Genomic DNA, 26,030 nt, shown 5'->3' with positions numbered 1-26,030 from the left:
GATGCTAGGGGACATTACAATAGTGGTGATGTTGCAGTTTGGGGTAGGTGGTTGACCTATGTCCTGTTGCGTGTTTGATCCCAAAATACCGCTTAAAAATCCCAAATTGTCATGTAATGCAAACAGAATCGAACACAATAAATCAGTAGCCCCGATAACAATGCATTGTGAGTGAAACTGGTCTACATCAGCAGTGCAAAACAGGATTGTAGCGAATTGGCAGCCAATTCATCACTGTGCCAGTTTCTATTTTCCAGTGACTTGGAAAATATTGCCAAGATTTTTAATTTGAAACCAAGTAAAATCAGCAGTGTGACAAGCAAAAGAGTCTCTAAAAAGAGTTTGAGCGATTGTTCTGTGAAATTCAGTGGAAAGAGGATTGGGTGTGGTGAAAAATCAAATACCAGTTCGGTACGAGCCCATTTACTGCTGCTAGCATAAACCAATTTCACCCCCATCGTGTGTTACATTGCATTAAACCCTTATTATAAAACACAACCACCTTCAACTCGTCGCGGAAGATCTGCTAGTACTGTATGTCTGTAAGTTCAGAGACACATCCCTCACACTTCAGGCAGTGACATAGAGTATGATACAGAAATCTGTATCTATCAAAAAGGTATCACAAAATTGAAATAAAACCATGGAAACTTTCCCCATCAAGAGAAAATATCCTCAAATTAACCTCAGGATTTATGAAATTTGGACCAATGGTTGTAAAGAGACAGGCCAGGTTGTGCAGGATAAGAGTGCATCTTCTGAGGTGCTATGAAAAACACTATAGGAAAGCTGCTGCTATATTTTAGATTTGTGTTTTTATTTATCTCTTTTGGAATTTTAGGTATATTTAGACGACTGTTGCTCTTTCAAAACATTTACAGCAGGTCCCATTAACATATATTTATACCCCAATGATCTGGAAGTTGTACCTTTTCAGTCATCTGTTCCTGCAGAATAAATTCTGGGAGGATGAAGGATTAGCCTATTCTCAGTTGTCTTTAGAATATTGAACATCATTTTGCACCTCAGAGACTACTCCCTTCAGAAATGGCAGAATATTAAATATCGAGTCCTACAAGTTAAAACATTTATTCACTAATCAATAGAACTCTGAAGCAGAAAAATATTCAAGCTGAAATGTCAAACCTAAATGTAATAGATTATCAACAAAATATTAAACATCGAGTATAATAGATAAATTCCCTTTTGAAAATGTCTTTGGATAATAATTGTTAAATTGCCAATACTTCCTGTCTCCAAACGCTTGACCACTTTCAGTCTCACTACAATTTGGATTTGAGTTATGATACACACAGTACACGCCTCAATTTTCAGAGTCCATAGCCCCATTTTAACTTGGTGCAGCATAAACCGTGAGGCCTCAGGCTGTGTGAGGCCTGCAGGAAATTGTAGGTTCTGGGCCTCATTGAAATGATTGAACTCAGACTTGTACCTGAACCCAGCAGAAACTGCTATCCAGCTGGTAGATGGGAGCAGGATTTTGGGCGATATGGGTGAAAGGCAGGCCATGGAAGTGGGGGTCCGGAGACGATTACAGTCATGGACAGGGGGAGGCTCAAGGTGTCCTTGTTCCTTTCGGCCTACAAGTAAACCTAGTTTTTTAAAAAAAACTTTTGGGACGCACTTACAGCTGCGTTACTGCTTTCCACCATGTGGTTACTGGTGGTTAGGGTACGGGGCATGACTAAAGTTAAAATTGCTTCAGGATCCAAATGTGTCGCCAGAGCCCCACATTTAAATATTAATGAGGGCCGAGCCAGCCTGTGTCGTGCCTCCCGAAACCCAGAAGTGAAAATGGTGGCCAATGGGAGCGCTGTGTGAGTGCAGAGGTAAGGACGCCACTCCCGTTTCAAGGCACTGCCTGCCCCGTTCTCATCGAGTGTGCTGAGGTTAACATTGGAGCTCATGTGTTGGACTGTACCTTAGAATTCAGGTTGGTTTGTTAAACTGCAAACCTTGCTGTCTTTAAACAGAAGGCTACTCTTGACCCATCAGGATAGAAAATTTAGAACACTTCCATTCTCGGCATGAGCAAATTATGATTTATGCACTCCAGTTAGTATATTAGATTGCTTTTAGATGCTGTAAATGAATATCCAGGAATATTATGCATCAGTAAAATTATCCTTACAAAATGCAAGCATTCTTGCAGTATTCAATTAAACACAACATGCGACAGAAGCTAAGATACAAATTTGTCTCCATATCTTCATTTCACTTACAAATGATCAGACAAACACAATAGATGAACCTTGATCTCGTTCAGGCTGCACGAGCTATAACACAACTGCCTGAACCTTGCTTTAATTTTACATTTAACGTGGGCAAATCACTACATTGTGACACTCCCCATCTCCTCCTTAAGCTACCAATACAAGTACATTTTCCAACCAGAGTCACTGTAAAGCAAGCAGGAGCAAAAGCTCTTGGGTCACTTGTTCCCTCTCTGGCCCAATGATACTGAGATTAACTGTAACATTTCCTGTTACTACTCTGGCTGTAATCAGAGAACTCAGCACAGACTAGTGATCATTGTGTTTAGGCAATGCACCATTCCTTATGACCATGTCACCATTCTTCCTGATGCCCATGCTCATTCGAGGGTGGGCAAGAGAACAGTTACAGCAGTAAACTTGTCTCACCCGTTCAATAAGCCACTGGGGAAAGGGAGCAAAGCACCCAAGAAATGATTTCATGTGCTGGTTGAGTTCCATATTAATGCTGCGGGCAGATGAATATTTTATGCCATGTGGCTCAGCCGGTAGCACTCTGGCCTCTGAATCACTCCAGGGCTTGAATATGAAAATTAAGGCTGACACTCCAGTGCAGTGCTGAGGGAGTGCTGCACTGTTGGCGGTGCCATCTTTTGGTTGAGACGTTAAACTGAGGGCCCATCTGCTTGGGTGAATGTAAAAGATCCCATGACACTATTTCGAAGAAGAGCATGGGAGTTATCCCTGGTGTCCTGGTCAATATTTATCAACATCACAAAAAGCAGATTATCTAGTCATTATCGTGTTGCTGTTTGTGAAGTTTGCTGTGTGCAAATTGGCTGCCGCGTTTCCGACATTCCAACAGTAACTACACTTAAAAAAAAAAGTAACTGATTGGCTGTAAAGCGTTTGAGACGTCCGGTGGTTGTGAAAGGCGCTATATAAATGCAAGTCTTTTTTTAAATGAATATTTTAATGATCAATTTTCTAACTCTCTTCCCCTGTTGCTGAAGGTGTTGATCCTTTGCACCTTGCCCTTTGCACCTTGCCCAAGTGGCCATTCTTGGTGTGAGATTGCAGTGAGTGCTTGTAGGCAATCCAGGGTCAACAGAGCCTCAGGGACAAACTCAAACTTCTCCTGATCCCATATCCACACTTGCTGGCAGGAGTCAGTAGATAGTGATCGGTGGTGCAAACTCTGGCTCCTTTCCTCCTTCCTCATTTAAGGACCCTGAAACTAATTGTCATGTCCAACTGTTGCCCTGGTTAACACTGGCTAGCTGTGTACAGGTGGTGATTGTAACCTAGGGCCTGTTGGTTTGTATAGCATGGTCTCATGACCTGGAGCAGATTTACCCACTCAGCCACTGGGGCTGTTTCCCTTGCACAATCTTGAGTAAGGAGGCAGCGATAATTTTTAAATTGAGAAAGCTAGATAAAGGGCCAAGTGTAGAGGCATCTCTCTATAAAGGTGACAGTGTCTGATGGGGTTGTTCATTAATTACCATAGTTCGTCTGGTATATTCAAAAGCACAACACAGCTTGTTAAATTATAATGATGCGCTAGAACTGTACTGGACACTAAGACTCTCAGCTGACATTCATGCGAGGAATCTGCGATGCTTTTTGTTCAAAATGCAGTATGAGGATGCACAGAAACAATTGGCTTTGCATTGGCTGTTTATCTTTGAGAGTGAAATGAGGCCTTAAATAGTACTGTTGCGGGAGCAAATGATATTTTTGCTTCAGGAGCTCATTAATCTGTGGTTTGATCTTTAATGGCATTTCCCTAACATGCTGTTCAATGCGACACTAGCATGCCAGTTAGACTTGTCGCGCAGACAACCACTGCAGATTTCACCCCATTTAAAAACAGATCATGTTTACTGCCTTGTTGCTAGGTAGCTAGCTGGCCGAGTATGGTTTCTAGGCATGCAATTCATGCTTTGCGCATTTAAATGTAACCCCTGTGAAGTGTACAATTGATTTTGTCCAAGCAAGCTTCAACTCTCCTTTTGCGTGTTTCCATTTTTAGTAGCCAATGATGTTAATGAGCTCTTTACGAGTGCCACATTGCTTGAAGCAGAGGCTTTTCACCATGCATGAGTACTGTGGGGAAGGTAATCAACTGTAAACATGGAAGGTGCGGAAGGCTATTAATAGCCAACAAACGTCTCAGCCAGTTATATATAGAAGCTTAAATTTTATCTACTAAAGATTTTTTTTTCATTGAAACCATAGAAAAATCGCTTCTCGATTGTCCAATTTAGCACTGGCCACGAACCACCTATTGCAATCAGTGGAAGCATTAAGAAAAGACTTGCACTTATATAGCACCTTTCACGATGTCCCAAAGCGCTTTACAGCCAATGACATACTTTTTAAAGTGTAGTCACTGTTATAATGTAGGAAGCCCTGCTGCCAATTTGTGCACAGTGAGATCCCACAAACAGCAATGTGATAATGACCGGATAATCCGTTTTTAGTGATGTTAGTTGAGGGATTAATATTGGCCAGGACACTGGGCAGAACTCCCTGCTCTTCTTAAATATAGTGCCATGGGACCTTTTACATCCACCTGAGAGGGCAGACAGGGTCTCGCTTTCACATCTCATCTGAAAGACAGCAAGTTCTCCCTGTGACCGCTTGGGTTTTCGCCGGGTGCTCCGGTTTCCTCCCACCGCCAAAAGACTTGCAGGTGATAGGTAAATTGGCCATTGTAAATTGCCCCTAGTGTAGGTAGGTGGTAGGGAATATGGGATTACTGTAGGGTTAGTATAAATGGGTGGTTGTTGGTCGGCACAGACTCGGTGGGCCGAAGGGCCTGTTTCAGTGCTGTATCCCTAAATAAAATAAAAATAAATAAATAAACCTGAAGTAATGCACTGCAGTGTTCGCCTAGTTTTTTGTGCTCAAGTCTCAGGACTGGAACTGTTAACCCACAGCCTTCTGACTCAGAGGCAAGAATGCAACCCTCTGAGCCACAGCTGACAAGAGGTGGCACAGTGCTGCCAAAAGTTGGCACTGTAGCCCAGACAGATTCATGTAGTGGGAAAATGGATTCACAACCTCATATATTGAGTTCACCATCCTAGCAATGTGGATGTGGGAATAGAGTGATTCGAAGTCAGGCCCCTCCTCAACGCAAAGAGGGAGCAAGGGAAACTTCAAGGGAAAGCTGCTGTATCAGGAGCTGGGTGCAGATTGGCAGAGGTCAAAGAGTAGGTCATATGCCATCCTCTCTGTTCATATATGCTGCTTTGTGTGAATAACCCAGAGAGTGAGAAATGAAGAAGTACTTCACCACCATAAGCAAACTTGTAAATCAGTAAAAGTCTAATTCTTTTATTTTGTAAGCAGATGTGTTTTCCTCTAGTTGAAACATGGGATTAAGTCAGCGAAATCAAATGAATATATTGACAAAATTGGGATACTTGTGATGACAGCTCCTGGAAACAGCTGAATAAACACTGCTTTCTTTGCTATGTGATGATGTAGCCATAACATATATACTGCAGCATTTCTGTTTTGCTCTTAATTTTACCACCAAACATTTCTTTTGAGGTGGCAATATTCCATCATTTCATTTATACAATGTGGACACAATACTCAATGTCTGGTCCAAACAGTGTATTACAGACAGGCATGACTCCCTTCAACTTCTTCTCCACTGTTTGACTATATAGTCTAGCATTGTATTCGCTTTATGGATTGCTATTGTGCAGTGACTGAACTTATTAACTCCCAACTCTCCTAAAACCCCAACATCTCTTTCTACTTCCCCTTCAGCTATTTTTTTTTATACATGTAATAATTTACACTTGTCCATGCAGAATTTTATTCCCCCCTACTCAGTCAACTAAAAGAATTTATCTAAATTATTTTATGGGCCTTTGGCTGCCCCTTCAGATTTGGCAGCCACCACCGCACCACCACTGCCAGCACCCCCGCCCAACCCCCCAGACTTCAACAACAAAGACTTGCATTTATATAGTGTCTTTGATATAGCAAAATGTCCCAAGACTTGCGCTAAGTTTCTGCATCCAGGTTAAATCCAACTGTTCTATGGCCTCACCCTTCCTTACCTCCATGATCTGCTCCAGGCCTCTGTCCTTGCATGCACACTTCATTCCTCCAACAATGGCCCACTTCTCATTCTCTGTTTCATCAACAACAGCTGGTCCTTCAACAACTATGACCTTGCCTATTAAAGCTCCTTCCCTCTGCCATTCCATCTCTCTCTATACCTTCAAAAACTACCTTAAGACCCTCCTCTCTCACAATTGTTTTGCTCCTTCCTGACCCTCTTCCTTTTTTCTTTAGCCAGCACCACCCCTCTCCCCCCCACCCCCACTTCTCTCCTTAATGGTTTCCAAACTATCCAGCATCCTATAAAGCACTTTGAGATGTCTCTCCAAATATAATGAGCACTATTGAAATTTGAGTTGTTATAAATTATCTTCCAATAATTTCGTATGTTACCCAAGGTCCAGTAGCCTAGTGGATTTGGTCCTTGGCAAACAACCCAATAGTCACATGTTCAAATCCCATCATGGCAAGTTGTGAGATTAAATTCAGTAAATCCAATAATTTTTATACTGGCATCAAAAAACACAATGGAAGCTGTTGGATTGGTGCAATAACTTCCGCAGGGAAGGGACCTTGTCATCCCCACCTTCCATGTGACTCCAGTCTCACAATACAAAAGCAAAATACTGTGGATGTTGGAAATCAGAGAAATTGAGAGTTTGGGTTGGGTTATAGGGCTGGAGGAGGTTAGAGAGACAGGGATGGGTGAGGTCTTGGACCGATGCAAGGATGAAAATTTTTTTTAAATTATGAGTATAACATACAGGAGGATAATATGTAAGAACATCGGAACATATTATTCAACCCCTCAAGCCTATAAAGAAATCTGGATCAGCAGTAACTCTTTGGGAGACTGATAAATCTGTATTTCACAATATCTTTGCCTCAAACAGGAAAACATTTTATTCACTGTGCTTCAGCAAGGTTGAACCCAAGCTCTTTTGGAAAAAAAAAAGTTTTTTGAATGCTTAATAATTGGTTGGAATTGAAAAGTTGACATTGAAAATTGCAGTTTTATCTCTATGAGTTTTTAAAATCAAAATAGTGGATAGTTTAATTGTATGCTTTTCGGTGTGACTAAGCAATGAACAAGAACTTGCAGGCTGGAAGGTACTTTTTCTTTAAAGACATTCTGTTGTTGCTGTAAAAGATTTTGCAAAAGGCTGAGCCGTATTTATTCCTCCTCGACAGATGACATCAGCGAGTTCACTGTTAAACCCATTACACAAATAAACTATATTGCAGTATGAGCAAAAAATGTGCAGTCAGACAGATTGTAATCAATGATTAAAGGAGCCCACTAGTTAGATAGGTGATTTAGCACAATGTTTATGAAGAGTTCATTTAACAGCAGCAACTTGTCGAAAGTCCTTTGAGTAATAATCTACATTGGCAGACAGAGAGGGTGAGAAATGTTTGGGGAGGAGGAAATGTGGGGAAAAGTGGAACTTCTTCCTGGTTTAATGCCTATGGGCTGAACTTTTAAGCTGCGATGGGGCAGCCATGGAAGTGGGGAGGGCGGGAGTGTAAATTTGCACCACCGGGCAGGCTTTCGAAGCCAGATGGCCAAAAGGAGACTCTCCAGCACTGAAGAAGCAGCAGGCCACCCTGTCAGGTAGGTGAGGGAGATGGTTCCCAGGATGGAGGCACTCTTGCTCCAACTATTTTAACTGTAAAATAAAAAAATCCCCTTAGCAACCAGACCACCATTGTGGAGGGGAAACCCCTCCACAGGGCAGCATGTGGCTGCAGCTGAACCCAGGCAGGAGGGCAGATCCTCGAAGCCAGCCTGGCACTCTGGAGCCCCCCTCACCACCCACCCCAGTCTGCCGCTGGGAGGCTGCCTCCAGGCAGCTACAATGTTCCCTGATGCCTCCAAGGACCTGGAGTGAACCCGCACTCTCACCGCTAGTTGGTCAATTCGAGGAAAATCACAGCTGGGTGACTGTTCCCTACACCGTGTGGGCTTCTGAACCACATTTGAGCCTGACGGCGGGTTCCTGAATCCCACAGGGAAAATCCTGCCCAATGTCACTGACCACCGCACCCCCCCCCCCCTCCCCCCCACCCAAAATTCCAGGATCGGGCATATTTTTCCTGGGTGCCGATGCTGTTCTAGTGAGGTGCCAATCCCAGCGGGGTTTGGTGAGCAGGAATTTCATCGCTGCCTCTTTCCACAGAGAATAAGAAGGGCTGAAAGATCCAGAACTTAAATTTTCCGCTTTCAGAGTGGCTGATGCATGGAAGCAGACGTTGAAAAAGCTGTTATGCTCCACTTTCACCAGTCTGTGGTTCAGACACATATTGTATCCATTGATTGAGCAAACTGAGGCAGATTGATGGTATTTAGGACAGCTGAGAATGTCCCACCGATTCCCCTTCTTCCTGGAGAAGTGCTACGCAAAGGAGCGGGTACAGGAAATGCCTTTCATTCGCCTCCTGCAGACTTGGCACCAGGGTGAAAAATGTTGGTGGAGTCCCAGCAGAAATAGGTCCTACCTTCCAAATTCTACTCTCACTCTCCCCACCTCAACCCCTGCCACTCACACCCTCATTCCCTGTCCACCCATGCATTTTGGATGTGACATTAAACTGAGGGCCCTCCTGCTCTTGTCAGGTGGGCATAAAAGATCCCGTGGTGTTATTTCAAAGAAGAGCAGGGGAGTTCACCTCGGTTTCCTGACCAATATTTATCCCTCAATCAACATCACAAAAAAAAAACAGATTATCTGGTCATTATCACATTGCTGTTTGTGGGAGCTTGCTGTGCTCAAATTGACTGCCGTGTTTCCTACATTACAACAGTGACTACACTTCAAAAGTGCTTCATTGGCTGTAAATGGCTTTGGGACATTTGAGGCTGTAAAAGGCATGATATAAATGCAAGTCTGTCTTCCTCTTCACTGCTTTCCCAGGCCCACGAACTTTATACCCTCATTGTTTACTGGGATGTAATTTGTTCCTTAGTTCCAATGTGGTAACTTTTACTCTGGAGACTACCAACAACAGAGGACTTTCAAATACTGTAAAATGAATGCCACCAGTGGAACAGTTTAAAGTGTACTTCTGGGGTGCAGTGAAGTGAGAATGTTCCTCATCTCTGCTCCTCACCCCAGTTTCCTGATTTTGGCGAGGTGATGTGCAGAGATGAAGAAATCCCTCATTTTGGGAAAGGAGAACTGAGACCCTGTTAGCCTTCCTGTGTACTTACTAATGTCTATCTTGATAGCATCATTAGCAGAAGCCTAAGTTCCTTTAAGGTTGACTAGAAAGTCGCTGCATGACTGAGGGTGAGCTAAGGATGGAAAGGAAGAAGAAAAGTTTAGAAATGAAGCATGCAGTTCTTGAAATGATGTTGAGGGACAAGAAGTGCAAATGCTTAACACATCTGTCTGAAATTCCTCTCTCTGCGATTCTCATGGCAGACTTTTTATTGAAACTGATTAATAGTACTGCTTAAATAGTAGAATGTAGAATTTCAGATGAATGTAGCAAGCATTCATATCAATTAGCCCACTATATAGTTTGAGAAACTGCTGTCGCATGCTTATCTCTAGGATTAAAAATGCAGTCTACAATATGAATGAACTTCACAGCAAGCAGCCATGAGAATGTCAAATTTACAAACACTGTGCATTGCTGATTTGTACAAAACCAACTTCATGCAATTGAAATATGTAGGTTTGCAACATTTATCATCAGGACGTGAATCGGGGCAGACACTTCAGTTGATTTACAAACTGTTCCTGCTGCTGCTTTTTTGAAATCAGCTCTCTGGTGCATGACCAGCAAGATTGTTTTTGAAGTGAGTGATAGTTACTTCAATTATTTTAATGCGATTTTCCTCCGTTATAGTTTGTACTCTTAGCAGTCAACGAGGCAAGTGGTTTGCAGAATAAGTGTGCTTGCTACCAAATGCACAACAGTCAGCATTCAAACTGTGAATAAAGCTCTGGACTAAATGGTCCTAAATGACATTGTATTGAAGCCTCAAAAGTGTACATTTTCCTCCATCGATGGTTTGTGATGGAAAGTTCTGGCCAAACAGTTACGAGTGCAACATCACTGGTTCAACCTTATTGTGGCCAAGATACAGGTGGATGTGTGATGAAGTCAGATGAATCAATGAACAATATTTTCAATACTAAAGAATGATCGAGCAGCTCCCCCAATTGGTTCAATGGATAAATTCACCACCTGGTGTGTACTGACCCATACAGACCCAAACAATCCCAGAATCAGCGGGCAGAGTTAACATATCTCAGCAAGCAATTTAAGAGTAGCACTATATAGCTGACCACAGTGTCAGTGGCTAATGTTTCTGATTGCCTATCAGTCTGATTGCCTATCAGTAATCCTTTGTTGGAAGTTATGCAAATGTAGATGTCAATAATGACATCTTAATATAATGCCTTTAACAGAGAAAAACAACCCAGCATCACATGAGCTCTTAGTGACTTTTCTCATGTCAGCTGTGGCTCAGCTGGGAGCACTCAAATCTGCTTCAGAAGGTTCTGGGTTCAATTCCCAGTCTAGAGACTTGAACAACAAAATCAAGGCAGATGCAAGTACTCCAGTACTGAGGGAGTGCTGCACTGTTGGCAGTGCTGTCTGTTGGATGAGATGTTAAACCAAGGCCCCATCTGCCCTCTCAGGTGGACATAAAAGATCTCAATGGCACTATTTTGAACAGCAGGGAGTTATTCCCAATGTCCTGGCTAATATTTATCCTTCAATCAAAATCACAAAAACAGATTATCTGCTCATTATCGCTTGGTGATTGTGGGAGCTTAAATTGACTGCTGCGTTTCCTATAACAGTGACTACACTTCAAAATTATTTCATTGGCTGTTAAGCACTTTGAAACCTTTGTGGTTGTGAAAGGCGCTATATAAATGCAAGTCTCTTTCTTTATGAGGCGATACATTAATATACAAAATAAAAATGATTGAAAACCCTCTTTAGTAAACAGAATTTTTTTTCTTTGCTGTCAAAATGAGATTTTCACAGCTACATTCAGCTAGTACAAGAAAATAAATGACCGTTATTCAAGTTTTGAGGTGGGTTTCTGAATAAAACTACTGCATAAATTTATTTTGCGAACAGTAAGTAGTGTTGCAGAGATATATTAGATAAAGAAGAGAAAAATGCAGATTCGATGGGTCAAATTAAATTTTTGACCTTCACTGGAAAATAAACCACACAAAAAACACAAATGAACAGAAAATTGTTTATCTTCCATTTTCAGTGTGAGACTATTTATGTAATTGTTGTACATGGGGGAACAGTTATGGGTAAGCATTTATTTTTTCTGGGACCAATCAAAAAGTACATTTCTTATAAAGCCTCTTTGCAAATGATTTCAGGTGGAGATGTGCAGCCTAGCCCTGCTTCCATACCCCAATGAACCTTCTCCTTACAACAGTAAAAGCTCTAATTCACTAGAGCAATGCCATGGAAGATATGCTTGTATCTATTAATATTTTAAAAGTCTTGACATTTTTCCCATTCCTCTTGTCACACTTATATATCACAAATTTGTTATCCCTGGTGTTGCAATCAGGTGAGGAGGGATCGACGGGCTCCCCAGTTTTCTCTCTCCTTGTTTGACCGCAACAGGTTTATTTCTTTTTGAAGTGGATATACTTGCCAATTCAGTGAGTGTTTAACTGTTTATTTGCTGTAATCATAAAAAGAACCAATTGGACAGCTTTTCTTGAAGTTTAGCAAAGAAAGAGGCTAGCTTTATTGTACTTAAACTGATCTAAGTAAAATAATAAAATACGCTCCAACTTTCACACACACACACAGAGGTTACAGAGTGGGGAAGGATAGATTGATCGAATTACAGTCCAAAGAAATAAAAAGAGTACACAGTTTGTGGAGGTTGGTGACTTGGCTGGCTTCAGGCTGAATTCGGTGGTCGTGTGACTTTCCTTTGGTGGTCCTGAGGCTCCCGGTTTGAAGATGTGGACACTGATTCGGTGATTCTCTGGGAGGCAGCAATGTGGCTGATTTCCTTCAAGGGGATCTCTGTCTGTTCTTTCCGGAAACTTCTCTACTCTCAGTAGCTCTCCCCTCAGGCTTAAATAATTAAGAACAATGAGCATCGATTGGTGAACAGACTGACATAATCAAACACAGATCAACTAAACTACTGAATATGACAGTCTGCAGTAGAGAACATGACTTAGTGCTCACAGTCAGCAAGCTGAGCTCGAAACTTGTAAGGTTTGAGTGGTTCATCTTCACCAGTTTAATATTCAGGTTTCCAGCTAGTGGATTAAGAAAATCATCATTCAACCTGGCATGTTTTTGTTACACTGGGCATTGCAATATTTTCATTCCTCAGTAACAACTGGAAGTATTTAAATAACTCAAAAGACTTTTAAACCCACATATTTCCTGTTACATAACTTGAAAGCCTCCCGCTACTAGGTGGCATTACAGTGCCACTCAACTGTGTCACCCAACTAAGAAGAAAGATTGGGGGAAATGGGAGAGATTGTGTTGGTGAAACAGAGCCCAAAACCCCCTTCCCAATACTCCCGTGATCCCCAAGCCATCTCAACTACTCTCAGATTCCATAAACTAGTTGCACTTCCCCACACCCTGGCACCAATCTTGTACCAGTCTCTCACATCACTGCTACATCTTGGACCCCCAGCTAGTAGGTCAGAACAAATTGATAGGTCATTTAGCTGAATTAAATCTATGGCTCCACCTGTGGTTAACATTATTTCATGTTTAAGACACTGCACTCGTCCATGTCAAGTTGGAAACTCTAGGCACATACTTACCATCCAGGGTTAAAGGTAACAGAGAAGGAAAGAGGCCTGGGGAATTAGTCATTCCCTCTTTAAAGGTGCACAAGCAATGTTGAGTTTACTATAGGGAAAGTAAAAGCATTCAGATTGTATTTCTAAGACTGTTGACTACGAATCAGAGAGAGCTAAACTTTTGCTATATAAAACTCTGATGCAACTACAGCTGAAGTATTGAATCACTTTTTAAAACTGGATGCTACTGTAAGTCACTGATGAAGGAATCAGGACATGGGTCAAACTTGTAGCCAACGGGAGTTTGTATATGTTAAGAGTCATATGAGTGGGCTTCAATGTATTTTGTTAGCAATTAAATTACTTTTATTGTAAAATTGCTCCAGTGTTACTTCAGGTAGTGTGTGATGTGTAGCTAATTAATTCATAATTGGACAGCCTGTTATACGTGCTGTAGTTGGAGCATCAGCTCATGAAATGCAAAATATCACATTGATTAATCACGGCTTTGGCGTCTGTAGGAAATTATTTTTCTTCCATGAGGTGAAGCATTTACAGCTTGGATCGTTTGTTAAGGTGAGGAGTCATTTAGTCGAATTGGCATGTCCTGAAATTTTAACCTACAAAACCTCTTTTATGTGTCGTTCTCCTGAAATCTAAGACACTTAATCAGCGAGCACTCAATAAAATAATGCAAAAAAAAACAAGTATCCGTTTTTAGATTCATTAAAATGATACAGCTGATCCCATTTTTGAAGAGATTGCATATGTGAAAGATCTAAGATGTAAATTGACTTTTTAATAGTACTTTCTAATACAGTTGGATAAGGAAGAGAGGCTAGATCTTCAGGCTGTGCTATTCAGAAGTGTTAGCGAGTTTTAAAGATAAAAATCCAATATTTGAGAAGAATATGATCAATTGTTCCTTACAATAAGCTTAAAAAGTCTATATAAATAATGTAGACTAAGATATGGCAGAGCAGTGTTGTGGGAGTTTGTGGACAACAAGACTGCCCCGAGTGAATACATCTGAAGTTGATGTCTCCATCTTGAATGCATCTGGCTTGGAGTCATTGAGCTGGTATGTGAGTTGGAGACACTCCGACACATAAAAAAGGAGGGAAAGCATCTAGGCAGTTGCCTCCAGAATCCAGTCACTCCTCATAGAGAGGTGCAGGTTCAGAACGGGCTTGGTATGATCAGAGAAAGGGAACCCAGGTGCAATAGAGAATGAGGATCTGTAGAAACTGATCCTATCCAACAGGTACAATGTACTTGTTACCTGTGAGAGTAGAAATAAAGGCTGTCAGAGGGACAGCCAGAATGTGGACCATGGCATCTTGGACCAGGAGGCTGTCCAAAGGATGGAGGACGAGGAGGAGAGGAAGCCTAATGTAGTATCTGTAGGAGATTCAATAATAGCAACCTTCAATAATACCATCTCCCCTTGATGTTCAATGGAATTACCATCACTGAACCCCCACTGTCAACATCCTGGGGGTTAGCATTGATCAGAAACTGAACTGGACCAGCCACATAGATGCTGTAGCTACAAAAGCCGGTCAGAGGCTGGGAATTCTGCGGCAAGTAACTCACCACCTATCTCCCCAAAGTCTGTCCACCATCTACAAGGCACAAGTCAGGAGTGTGATGGAATACTCTCCACTTGCCTGGATGGGTGCAGCTCCAACAACACTCAAGAAGTTCGACATCATCCAGGATAGAGCAGCCCGCTTGATTGGCACCCAATCCACCACCTTCAACATTCATTCGCTTCACCACTGACGCACAGTGGCAGCAGTATGTACCATATACAAGATGCATGCCGCAACTCAAAAGATCTCCTTCGACAGCACCCTCCAAACCCGCAACCTTTACCACCAAAAAGGACAAGGGCAGCAGATGCATGGGAACACCACCACCTTCAAGTTCCCCTCCAAGCCACACACCATCCTGACTTGGAACTATATCACCGGTTCCTTCACTGTCACTGGGTCAAAATCCTGGAACTCCCTTCCTAGCAGCACTGTTGGTGTATCTACACCTCAAGGACTGCAGAGGCTCAAGAAGGCAGCTCACCACCACCTTCTCAAGGGCAATGAGGGATGGGCAATAAATTCTGGCCTAGCAAGCAACGCCCACATTCCATGAATGAATAACAAAAAAAAAATCCTTTGTAAGCATAATTGAGGGTCCAACATGATATGTTGCCTACCTGGTGCCAGGGTGAGGGACATCTCGAGCCAACTTGAAAAAATATTGGAGAGGAAGCGTGAGGCTCCAGTCATTGTGGTCCATGTTGGGACCAACAACACAGGGAAGAGTAGATAAATGTACTAGGAACTAGGAGATAAAGTGAAAGAAAAAAGGACATCGAGTGTGATAATCTTCAGATTATTTTCCAAGCCAAGTGCAAATTGGCATAGGGATAAGCAGGTTAGGGAGATGAACTCATGGCTGAAGAAGTGGTGTGGGAAAGACAGATTCCTTTTCAAGGGACAGAGAGTAACCGTAGGGTTGGGATGGGCTCCAACTGGACCATGACGGGGTGGGGTGGGGGGTGGTGGTGGAGGACTCAGTTGAGAAAGGTGGTATAAATAATAGCTCCAAAACAAACAAAAGGGAAGAGTAAAGTAACAGTGAGAAATTGTGCTTTAGGCCACACAGGCGAAGGGAAAATATAAAGTAATTAAAGGACGAGAGGGAAATGAAAAAAATTGAGTAAAACATTACAGCAGGACAGGTTAGGGTATGTGGCCCAAATAAATATTTTTTATTCAAACGCCCTGAGCATTAGGAACAAATTGAATGAGTTACAGGCATAAATTCAACATAGGGTGCATGACATGGTCACTATTACTGAGACATGGCTACAAGATGGTCAGGACTGGGAACTAAATATACCAGGTTATATGGTCTACAGGAAAGACAGGGCAAGTGGTAGAGGGGGAGAAGTAAGTAGTCAAGGACCCATTTGGGATTTGGACCAGCAAGCACAGGTCAAGGTGACCTTGAAGGTCAATGCCAGTGGAGCCATCATCCACCCTCCCTCCAGCTTCGCTATCTGGGGAAGTTGAGGCTTCTAGGTCTACACTAGGCAGCCCAGAGTTTGTTGCACCTGTAGCAAATGTGGTCACATGGCAGCTAACTGCAGCACGGTTGTCTGCAAGAACTGCAAGAAGGAAGGACATCTGACCAAGCACTGTAAGCAGAGTAAGTGTTGCAACTTGTGCGGTGGGGCAGGCCACCTCTACAAAACCTGCCCCAAATGCTGCCTCAGCTTTGCTCAGGCGGCAAGGTCCAAGAAAAGGCCAGGAGAAGGAACGACGAAGGCGTCCAGTGCTGGAAAGGAGACAAGCAGCCTTCTCCGCAGCGAGGAAAGTCTACCTGAGAAGGAGAAGAAAGGGAGGCAGCTGAAACAAGCGACCCAGCACCTACCCTGCGCCTGGAAACCCCTCCTCCACAGATAGGATCAATGGAGGAGGAGGCAGCAGATGGATAAACAGGCCAGTGGCAAGTGGTAAAAAGGAAAACCACAAAGAAAAAACCTCCAAAAAAGGAACAGGCCACCACCCAAACCAGTGGCAAGAGGAGGTTACCGTCTGAGACAGACTACAGCAGCTCCTCTTCACTGGACGAGGAAGTGCCAGAACGACGGCACCTTCAAAAGAGGCGGCAGAACTCAAAGGAGCTGGAAGATAAAGCCCTCCAGCCCCTGGACACTGGAAGCTGTGATGGGTCCAGCGCGCCCCAAACCCAAAGCGCCAAACCTAGCCACATGCCCAGTGCATCCCAGCTCCGGGACACCGAGAGCAACGACACGTCTGGCTCACTCCAGATCCGGGAAGCCAGGAGCAGTGATGTTTTCGAGGAGGAACAGAGGGGAACAGCAGAGGACAGCCCAATGCTTGCTGCCTACTAGACCCCTCCCCCCCCTCACCCCCTGATGTCACCCCAGCGGAACAAACCCTGCATGAAAAACCAGGAGGGGTTTCTGAGCCCGATGATTGTGAAACAGCTTGTGTACACAATGGTATGCAGGAACATCCCGAAGGACTGGGACTAGCAAAGACAAATGGTATGGGAAGCAACAACTAACTTTAAAAAATTGGGTATAAGGATTGCTTCAATTAATGTGCATAGCATTAAATCCACTACACGATGTGTTTCAACCTTGGATTACCTCGCCAAAGTCAAAGTCGACCTACTGTTTCTGCAGGAGTGTGGAATACCACACCTTAGCACCTACAGGCAATGGTTGCAATGGTGGTCCCACGGACCATCGATCTGGTCAGGGGGTAATGATTGCCATTCCTCCGGCCTGGGTATTCTGCTGCGGGGAGGTAACTTCACCATCTCTGAAGTTAAGGTGATGGTGGGCGGTCGCCTCCTCGTAGCAGATGTAATGTACAACAATGCTACACTCCGGTTGATCAACGTGTACGCCCCGGCTCAATGCAGCAAGCAGCTGACCATATTCCAGCAGCTCCCACTGCTGCTGGCGACAACCAGGCCGGTCAGTCTAGGCGGTGACTTCAACTGCATCATTGATGCAGCTGGACGATCCGGCAGAGACGACAGCAAACTGGACACTACGTCCAGATTCCTAATGGAAACAGGAAAAGATGCCAAACTGCACAACTTCTTCAGAAACCCTGCAGACAGAGCGCAGCGTAGATACACCTGGTCAAGAACGGACGGGTCTGCCCGTTCCAGGATTGACTTCCTGTTTGTGTCCCGTGCTGTCACGGTCAAATCCACTGACGTTCTTCTCCGACCATTGACTGTCACTTACAGGATGACCAGCAGGTTGGCAGGGGGACATGGAAGCTCAATGCTACACTGCTAACCCCAGAGAACGTTGAGGAACTCCAAAGGGATTACAAGGGTTGGAGGACCGTGAAACCCCTCATCAATTCGGCACTTCTGGCTGAAGATTGTTGCAAATGTTTCAGCCTTAATGGCGCAGTAACATCTTTGCAGTCCAGCATACGAAGGATCAGCAAATCCTTTAATGCTGGGTTGTACGACGTGAAGCCCACTGACAGCACGGCATCCCAATCCTTCCTGTCATCTATCACAAAGGTCTTAGATGACAGCATGAGGGAGAGACTGGACAAGCCGCTAACTCTGGATGAGCTGACAAAGGCCGTCAAGTCCTTCGAGACGAGTAAAACTCCCGGAAGCGATGGCTTACCGGTTGAGTTGTATTCGGCCCTGTGGGATTGGGTCGGCCTGGACCTGCTGGAAGTATACGAGAGTATGCTTCTAGCCGGCAGCATGTCAGAATCCATGAGGAAAGGCATCATCACCCTCATCTACAAGCGGAAGGGGGAGAGGGCAGAAATCAGAAATTGGCACCCCATCTCACTGCTTAATGTTGACTACAAGATTCTGTCCAAAGTCATAGCCAGTCGAGTCAAGTTTGCTCTGGAGTTGGTGATTCACCCTGATCAAACCTGTACTGTACCCAGCAGGAAGATCTCTGATAGTCTCACGCTATTCAGGGATACGATCGCCTATGTACGGGACAGGAGGGTGGACACCTGCCTCATCAGCCTGGACCAGGAGAAGGCCTTTGACAGGAAATCGCACACCTACATGATGGACGTGCTCTCCAAAATGGGGTCTGGGGAGGGAATCTGCAATTGGATCAAACTGCTCTACACAAACATCAGTAGTGCAGTCTCAATCAATGGTGGGAATCAGAAAGTTTCCCGATCCAATCTGGAGTCAGACAGGGCTGTCCTCTCTCCCCTGTCTTGTTTCTTTGCTGTATTGAACCCTTTGCTGAGTCTATTAGGAAGGATGTGAGCATAAGAGGGGTGACAATCCCAGGCAGTGGAGGCACTCAGGTAAGAACCTCCCTGTACATGGATGACATCGCCATTTTCTGCTCCGACCCGCTGTCTGTTTGCAGACTGATGAGCATCTGCGACCAGTTCGAACTGGCCTCAGGAGCCAAAGTTAACCACAGCAAGAGCGAGGCCATGTTCTTTGGGAACTGGGCTGACCGATCCTTTTTCCCCTTCATCGTTAGGTCAGACTACCTAAAGGTGCTGGGGATATGGTTCGGAAGGGCCGGGGCGGCACAGTGGTGCAGTGGTTAGCACTGCAGCTTCACAGCTCCAGCGACCCGGGTTCAATTCTGGGTACTGCCTGTGTGGAGTTTGCAAGTTCTCCCTGTGTCTGCGTGGGTTTTCTCCGGGTGCTCCGGTTTCCTCCCACATGCCAAAGACTTGCAGGTTGATAGGTTAATTGGCCATTATAAATTGCCCCTAGTGTAGGTAGGTGGTAGGGAAATACATAGGGACAGGTGGGGATGTGGTAGGAATATGGGATTAGTGTAGGATTAGTATGAATGGGTGGTTGATGGTCGGCACAGTCTCGGTGGGCCGAAGGGCCTGTTACAGTGCTGTATCTAAAAAACGAAAAAAACTAAAAAAAGTAAAAACCTGGAAGGAGCGAGTAGCCAGGGTACAATACAAGCTGAGCATGTGGGAGCAGCGATCTCTCTCCATTGTGGGTAAGAACCAGCTCATCAGGTGCGAGACATTCACCTTGTTACTGTACGTGGCGCAGGTCTGGCTCATACCCCACTCCTGCACTGTGGCGGTCACCTGAGCCATTTTCCGCTTCATCCGGAGGGACACGATGTTCAAACCTCTGGATAAGGACGGGAAAAATGTACCCAACATAGCCCTCATCCTGATGACTACCTTCATGTGCGGCTGCATCAAGCTGTGCGTAGACCTCCAGTACGCAAACTCCAAGTGTGCTGAGGTTCTATCTGTCCCCGGTGTTGCGAAGGATGGGCCTGGTCACATTGCCGTAGAATGCTCCATCCAGTTGGACTGTGCCGTACCACCTATCCTTCATGGAAAAGTTTCTGCGGAAAAACACCTTTGACCACCAATCCATCAGGCAGTGGTCTGCACGGAATGTCCTCAGGGCCCTACGAGAAAAGGAGATGGTGGATCCTGTCGGATGGTTCCCCGAGCAGACTGCCAAAGTCATTTGGCGGAATGCCTCATCACCAGAACTTTCAAACAAGCACCAAGATGTAGCTTGGTTGGTGGTGGAGAAGAGCCCTCCCTGTCAGATCCTTCCTGCACATCCGAAGCCTCATCCCCTCCGCACAATGCCCTTGAGGTGGCTGTGGTAGGGAAGAGATGGTTGCCCACCTGCTTCTGGAATGTGTCTTTGCAAAACAGGTGTGGAAAGAGTTGCAGTGGTTTTTGTCGAAGTTCATCCCAAGCAGCTCTGTAACACAGGAGTCTGTGCTCTACGGGCTGTTCCCAGGGACGCACGTCGAGAAAAACATCAACTGCCGCTGGAGGACTATCAATTCGGTGAAAGATGCCCTTTGGTCGGCCCGAAACTTGCTGGTCTTCCAACGCAAAGAGTTGTCCACGACTGAATGTTGCAGACTGGCACATTACAAGGTCCAGGACTACGTGCTGAGGGACGCACTAAAGCTTGGGGTAGCCGCAGCAAAGGCTCAATGGGGAAAGTCTACTGTGTAAGGTCCCCCCACCAAGCTGAACTGAGAGACTCGATCTATGGAAAACCCCTCGAACTGTATCCGGAAAATTTTTGTTTGCTGTAAAATGTATATGGCATGAAAAATGAAATGGAAGGGTTGTGAGGCAACTCACTCCTGTATTGAAGGAAACTGACCTCCTTTGCACTGTTTGTATTTTTTGACTTGGTGCTGTTTGGAACTGTTTTGTAATGTATTTTTTACAGATTCTTATGAATAAAGTATATTTTGGAAATAAAAAAAAAGAAAATGGAGAAGTAATCTTAGTGATTCAAGACAAAATCACTTCAATGACAAAAGATATAACAGGAAGTAAGCAGGAAGTGGAGACTTTATGGGTAGTACTAAGAAAGAGAAAAGGATTTAAGACTGTCATGGGAGTTGCATATAGGCCCCGTGGTATCAGCTGTGAACTGGTAGATTGTATAAATTCAGAGATTGAACAAGCAAAAGGCAAAGTGGTTTTAATATGGGATTTTAACTTTCATATAGATTGGAATAAGCAGACGAGCACATGTCAGAAAGATAATGAACAGCTTGAGTGTGTCTGGGATAGTTTTTTGGAACAATATGTCCTAGAACCAACACTGGGGCATTCCGTATTAGATTTAGTAATGAGTAATGAGCCAGATTTAGTTTCCAGCCTAATGGTGTGTGAACATTTACCTAATAGTGCTTATAACATGACAGAGTTCAATGTAGTGTTTGAAAAGGAGAAACAAAAAATAGCTACTAAGATTCCAGATTTAGGTAAGGCTGACTTCAATGGGATGACACGGAGACTGTCCACAATAATTTGGGAAAATCTGTTAATGGATAAAACAATAGATGATCAGTGGGAGGTGTTCAGGAAAAAAAATGTGATACAGAACCAGTTTGTACCCCTGAGGGGCAAGAGTTCAACTTGTCAAAAAAACAGCCATGGATAACTATAGAGGTAAGACACAACATAAAATTAAAAGCAAAAGCATACAAAAGTGCAAAAAATAGCACAGATCCTGGTCAATGGGAAAGATACAAAGAACAGCTAAGGGTGACAAAACAGATCGTAAAAACAACAAATTGAGTATGAAAAGAAACTTGCAAGGAATATCAAAATCAACACTAAAAATGATCTATATTCTATTCCTCTATTTATAAATCTTAGTAACCCATATGTTTTTTTTACCACCATATCGGCTTGTCCTGCCATCTTTAAGGATTTGTGTATATGGACACCAAGGTCTTTCTGCTCAACTACGCTTTTCAAAATCGTGCCATTTATTGTGTACTCTCTTTCCATATCGGTCCCCTCAAAGTGCATCACTTCACACTTCTCTCTGTTGAGCTCCATCTGCTATGTTTCTGTTCATTTCAACATCCTATCTATGTCAGCTGGAAGCCTAGAACTATTGTCATCACTATTACTAAGGCAAGTTTTGTACCATCTGCAAATTTCATAAAGCTGCTCCCTCCACCCAAGTCTAGGTCATTTATAAAAACTGAAGATAGTAATTGATCCAAAACTGACTCTTTGGTCAGCTGATTTTATATCTCAGATTGACAGTTTCCTGGACATTTTAGTTCTGTGCTACGTGGTCTCTTGGGTTTGGTGTCACTTCTGTAAGCAGACTCCACTTCCCTTATGAACTGGAGAGCACTATTTTCCCAATAACTAGATAAACAACAACATGAAGAGGACTGTCCTCTGTAGATTGGCATCACATATGTACTTTGATTTTTCAGAAGGCTGATTGATAAATATTCTTGTGAGAAGAGGTCATTTGTGAACTAATTAAGTTGTTTATTTTGCATGAAGTATATGTATGAGCAGGTTAAAGTTTTCAGTGACTGGCATTAGCCTTATAAAATGAGACGTCTGTGCCTCACTCTGTTTCCAAGATTCATAACCAGACATAACTGTCCTTTTCAGAAAGAGAGAGGGAGAGAATAAAAGACACAAGGTGACCTCTGATCCTTCCCTCAGCTCTCTGGGTCAAAGATTGGCTTGTTCAACCAATTAAATTTACAAAGTGACTCCTGACAACACATCCAGCGCCCCGACATCATCAGAGCTCCCAGCTGCGCACATGCGCAGAAAGGTCTCTTGCTGTTGGTAAGGCGCTGCGCATGCGCAGCCTACGTTCTCGCATGTGCACAAAAATGTCATCGCGTACTGGAACATCGCCCTCTTCCCCGGTGCTGCCTCCCGCGCCCGTCTGCTCGCCGCTTGCTCACGGCCTTGCTGCTACCTTCCCTCAGCCACACGCTCCCCGCTTCAATCCCCCCAAGTTTCTTCACCCCCCCCCAGCTCCCTCCTGCTTCTCCCCCCCACACTCCCTCCCACTTCCCCCTCTCCCCCAGTCTCTCGCTCGCAGTCTCCTACCCCCTCCCCTGCCTATCCCTATCTTGCCACTCTCTCTCTCTCTCCCCCGCTTCCCATGTGGGGAGCAGGGGTGGAGGGAGAAGCGGGAGGGAGCGGTAAGAGGAGCAGTGGGAGGGAGCGGTGGGGAGGGGGGAAGCGGAGGAGGAAGGAGTGAGGCCTGGAGCGAGTGGCCGACGAGAGGGGAGCTGTTGGTTGGGGGGGGTGGGGGGGTGGTGTGAAGCGGGAGCGACTGGACGACGGGGTTGGGGTTTGAAGCAGTGAGTGGAGTGAGCCACTGATGAGGCGAGGAGGAGCAAGTGGCCGACAGGTTGTGGGTGGGGGGGGGGGAGGTGGTTGAAGCAGGGAGTGTGAGGCTGAGGGAAGGCAGCAGCGAGCAGATGGGTGCAGGAGGCTGCACCGGGGAAGAGAAGCGGGATATTGTTCGGGATGGAGTGGGATTACAGCGATTGAATTTAATTTTTTTGTGATAAATTGAGCAGCGCGATCTTTAATCCTGGCAGCTGCCTAAAATGTCACAGACAGTGATGTTTCAGTGCATGAGGCTGCATTTGCACATGTGCAAGTACTGCGCCACCCAGTGGTTGCGTTGTCAGCAAACAAAGCCTTAAATTTATCACCCTAAATGAGGAACCTTACCCCTTTGTGTGAGAGTCACAGCAAAGACGTTGTCTGTTTAGTTAAGGACCCTTGCTGTGTGCCTCTGAAATGAAACTTCTATCATCAAACGTGTGATCACCCCGAGTATGTGTTGGATGACTCGCCAATGTCTCAAACTAATAGCTGCTTTGTCTGGTACTCTAGCTAATGTTCCTAACCAACATCCTGTAAAACCATTGTGTTACTACGGGAACTTAATGTAACTTCATAACTAGATCATAATCTGCATTAAACCAAAATCCCTTTCAGGCCAAATAGGTAAAAAAAAAGGTCAATATTACAGATGGGCTGAATGCAGTTTTCACCGCTATGGATATCTTCATCAGAGAATGAAAGTCGCAGTCTCAACTTGCAAATAGTTATGCTTTCTTGCCCATGAGCAGTTATCTGGCTGCTGCCCCTAGTACCCAGGAGTCTGCCATGCAATGTAAACAAGATAAATTTCACAGAAATGTGGGCTTCAGCTGAGTGTACTTATGAACTCAGCACTGATACTTGACACCATCAAATAGCCAACAGCTGCTCATTGTCGGTATTCACATGAGAAGAACAGTCGAGCTACCAGAGTTCAGACAGAATACGTGGAACCGTAACCTCCGGAGTCAGTTCTCCAGAAAAGCTCCCGCCAAAAATGGTAGAATTGCGGTATGTGGAAGGTAGACGATGTATGTTTCAGTTATCCAAGATATGCGTTGGAACAACTTCCAGAACGCCAAAAATACTTCTGGTATCAATTGTGCCATTACTTCAAAAAAGAATGTACCCAGGAAATGGGTAACTTTGCGTTACTTAAATCTCATTGTTAGTGCTTCAAACACCAACCAAAATACCATTTCAGCCACTGCAGTAATCCTAGGTTACATGAGGCTGCCTGATCCCAGAAAGTGGGCTCAAACCAACAAATTGCAAATTCCATCTGCCAGAGATCTGAAGAGCCTGTGTGGCCCCATCGAATCGTACTTTAAAAATGACTACTGATGCTATGGCCAAGGGTTCATGGTGATATAACAAGGTGTGGACAGTTTCCGGAGAGTGCTTTGAATGGCTGGAATTTTACAGTGAGCAGGTGGCCCCCGTCCACCGGCCGAAAATTCGGTCGCAAGCCTGCCCCCGCCGGGCCTTGGGATCCAAACAAGATCTTACGTTCCCCAGGCCCTTAATTAGTCTTGGGCGGGACTGCTACCTCATTAAGGCAGGAAGTCCCACCTAATAGAGCTGCCGGCCAATCAACGGGCCGGCAGCTCTTAGTCCCAGCAGCGCCACTAGGAGCAGTGGCCCCTGCTGGGACTACACCCAGCTTCAGGAGGAAGATGACGGGCGGCCCCAGAAAAAAGGTAGGTTTTTAGGGTCTTGCCGGGGACAATCGGTCAGGCAAGGGAGGGGTCGGTTAGGAGGGGGGCGGGGGCGTGTTGTGCGTTGGGGGTGGTTGGTGTTTCTGGAGCGGCCCTCTGTGGGACACAGGGTGCCCAATCAGGAGGCCCCCCACCTCCAGCCCGCCAGAAGTCCATCTAGTTTTTTCAGGCGGGTGTTCTGAGGCCTCAGCCACCCACCAACCAAATTTAAAATCCCTATGGCGGCAAGCGGAGGCCTTTAAGTGGCAGTTAGTTGGCCACTTAAGGGCCTTAATTGGCCTGGGGCGGGCGGGCCGTTTCACGCCGCCACCACCCCGCGTAAATTAGCAATGGAGGCGGGAGTGGGTCAGGAAAGGGCCCCCAACCCCAGCCTCCCACTCTGTTTCCCCACCACAACCAGCCTGCTCTTTTGAGGGGTGTAAAATTCCAGTCAGTGTTTTGAAACTGAGATGAATACTTTGGTTGTGGTCTGAGTTCCAGTTGATAACTGACAAAAATTGGAATCAGTTTAACTGTACCACAGCACAAATCATTGATTGAAGTTCCCTGGTGAGGGCCTTTTTGCCTAATTTTCTTTGCTTTTCCTGAATTTACCTCTTTTGGATGCTATATCAGCACTTCTATGCCTGGCCCAAGTTTTTCATATTTGATCTTAACTAATGAATGTCTGGGGGCTGTTTGGCCCTGGTTGACTTGACAACCAAACTTGATCTTGTCCCCACCCACATACTAACTTCCTGGCAGAGTTCGCAAGGCAGTGATAGGAGTGGAATCCTAGGGCTACTTTTTCTCAGGAATAAAGTTTAAAGGGGATTCTTACCGATAAGAGCAGAATGGGAATTAACCCAGGGTTGTTTTCAATGTGATGGTGCCATAGGGTTACCAACTTTGGTCAGACATACTCCTGGATGTTCGACGGATGTGACACTTTATCACGTGACACTTGCCTGCAGTTTTCAAATGTTAACAATGAGGATGAGAAAACTTCCTGTATGTCTGGTTGAAATAACA

The 26,030-nt window shown here is 44.7% G+C and overlaps 1 protein-coding gene across 8 annotated transcripts in view; it reads left to right on the top strand.

The window, feature by feature from the left end:
- Positions 1–26,030, top strand: part of plcb1 (phospholipase C beta 1) — a 751,229-nt gene that overhangs the window by 334,943 nt on the left and 390,256 nt on the right. For 2 of the 8 annotated variants that reach the window (XM_068044361.1, XM_068044360.1), the window contains exon 1: positions 7,799–7,938. The exons of the other annotated variants lie outside the window; for them this stretch is intronic. The gene's annotated coding sequence lies outside the window, so the exon portion shown is untranslated. Of the gene's footprint in view, positions 1–7,798; positions 7,939–26,030 lie in introns of those variants that run through there. 8 annotated transcript variants of the gene reach the window in all.

Source organism: Heterodontus francisci, chromosome 13 (genome assembly GCF_036365525.1).
Source record: "Heterodontus francisci isolate sHetFra1 chromosome 13, sHetFra1.hap1, whole genome shotgun sequence".
NCBI classification, from domain to species: Eukaryota; Metazoa; Chordata; class Chondrichthyes; order Heterodontiformes; family Heterodontidae; genus Heterodontus; species Heterodontus francisci.
This window is presented reverse-complemented; position numbering and strand designations above follow the sequence as displayed.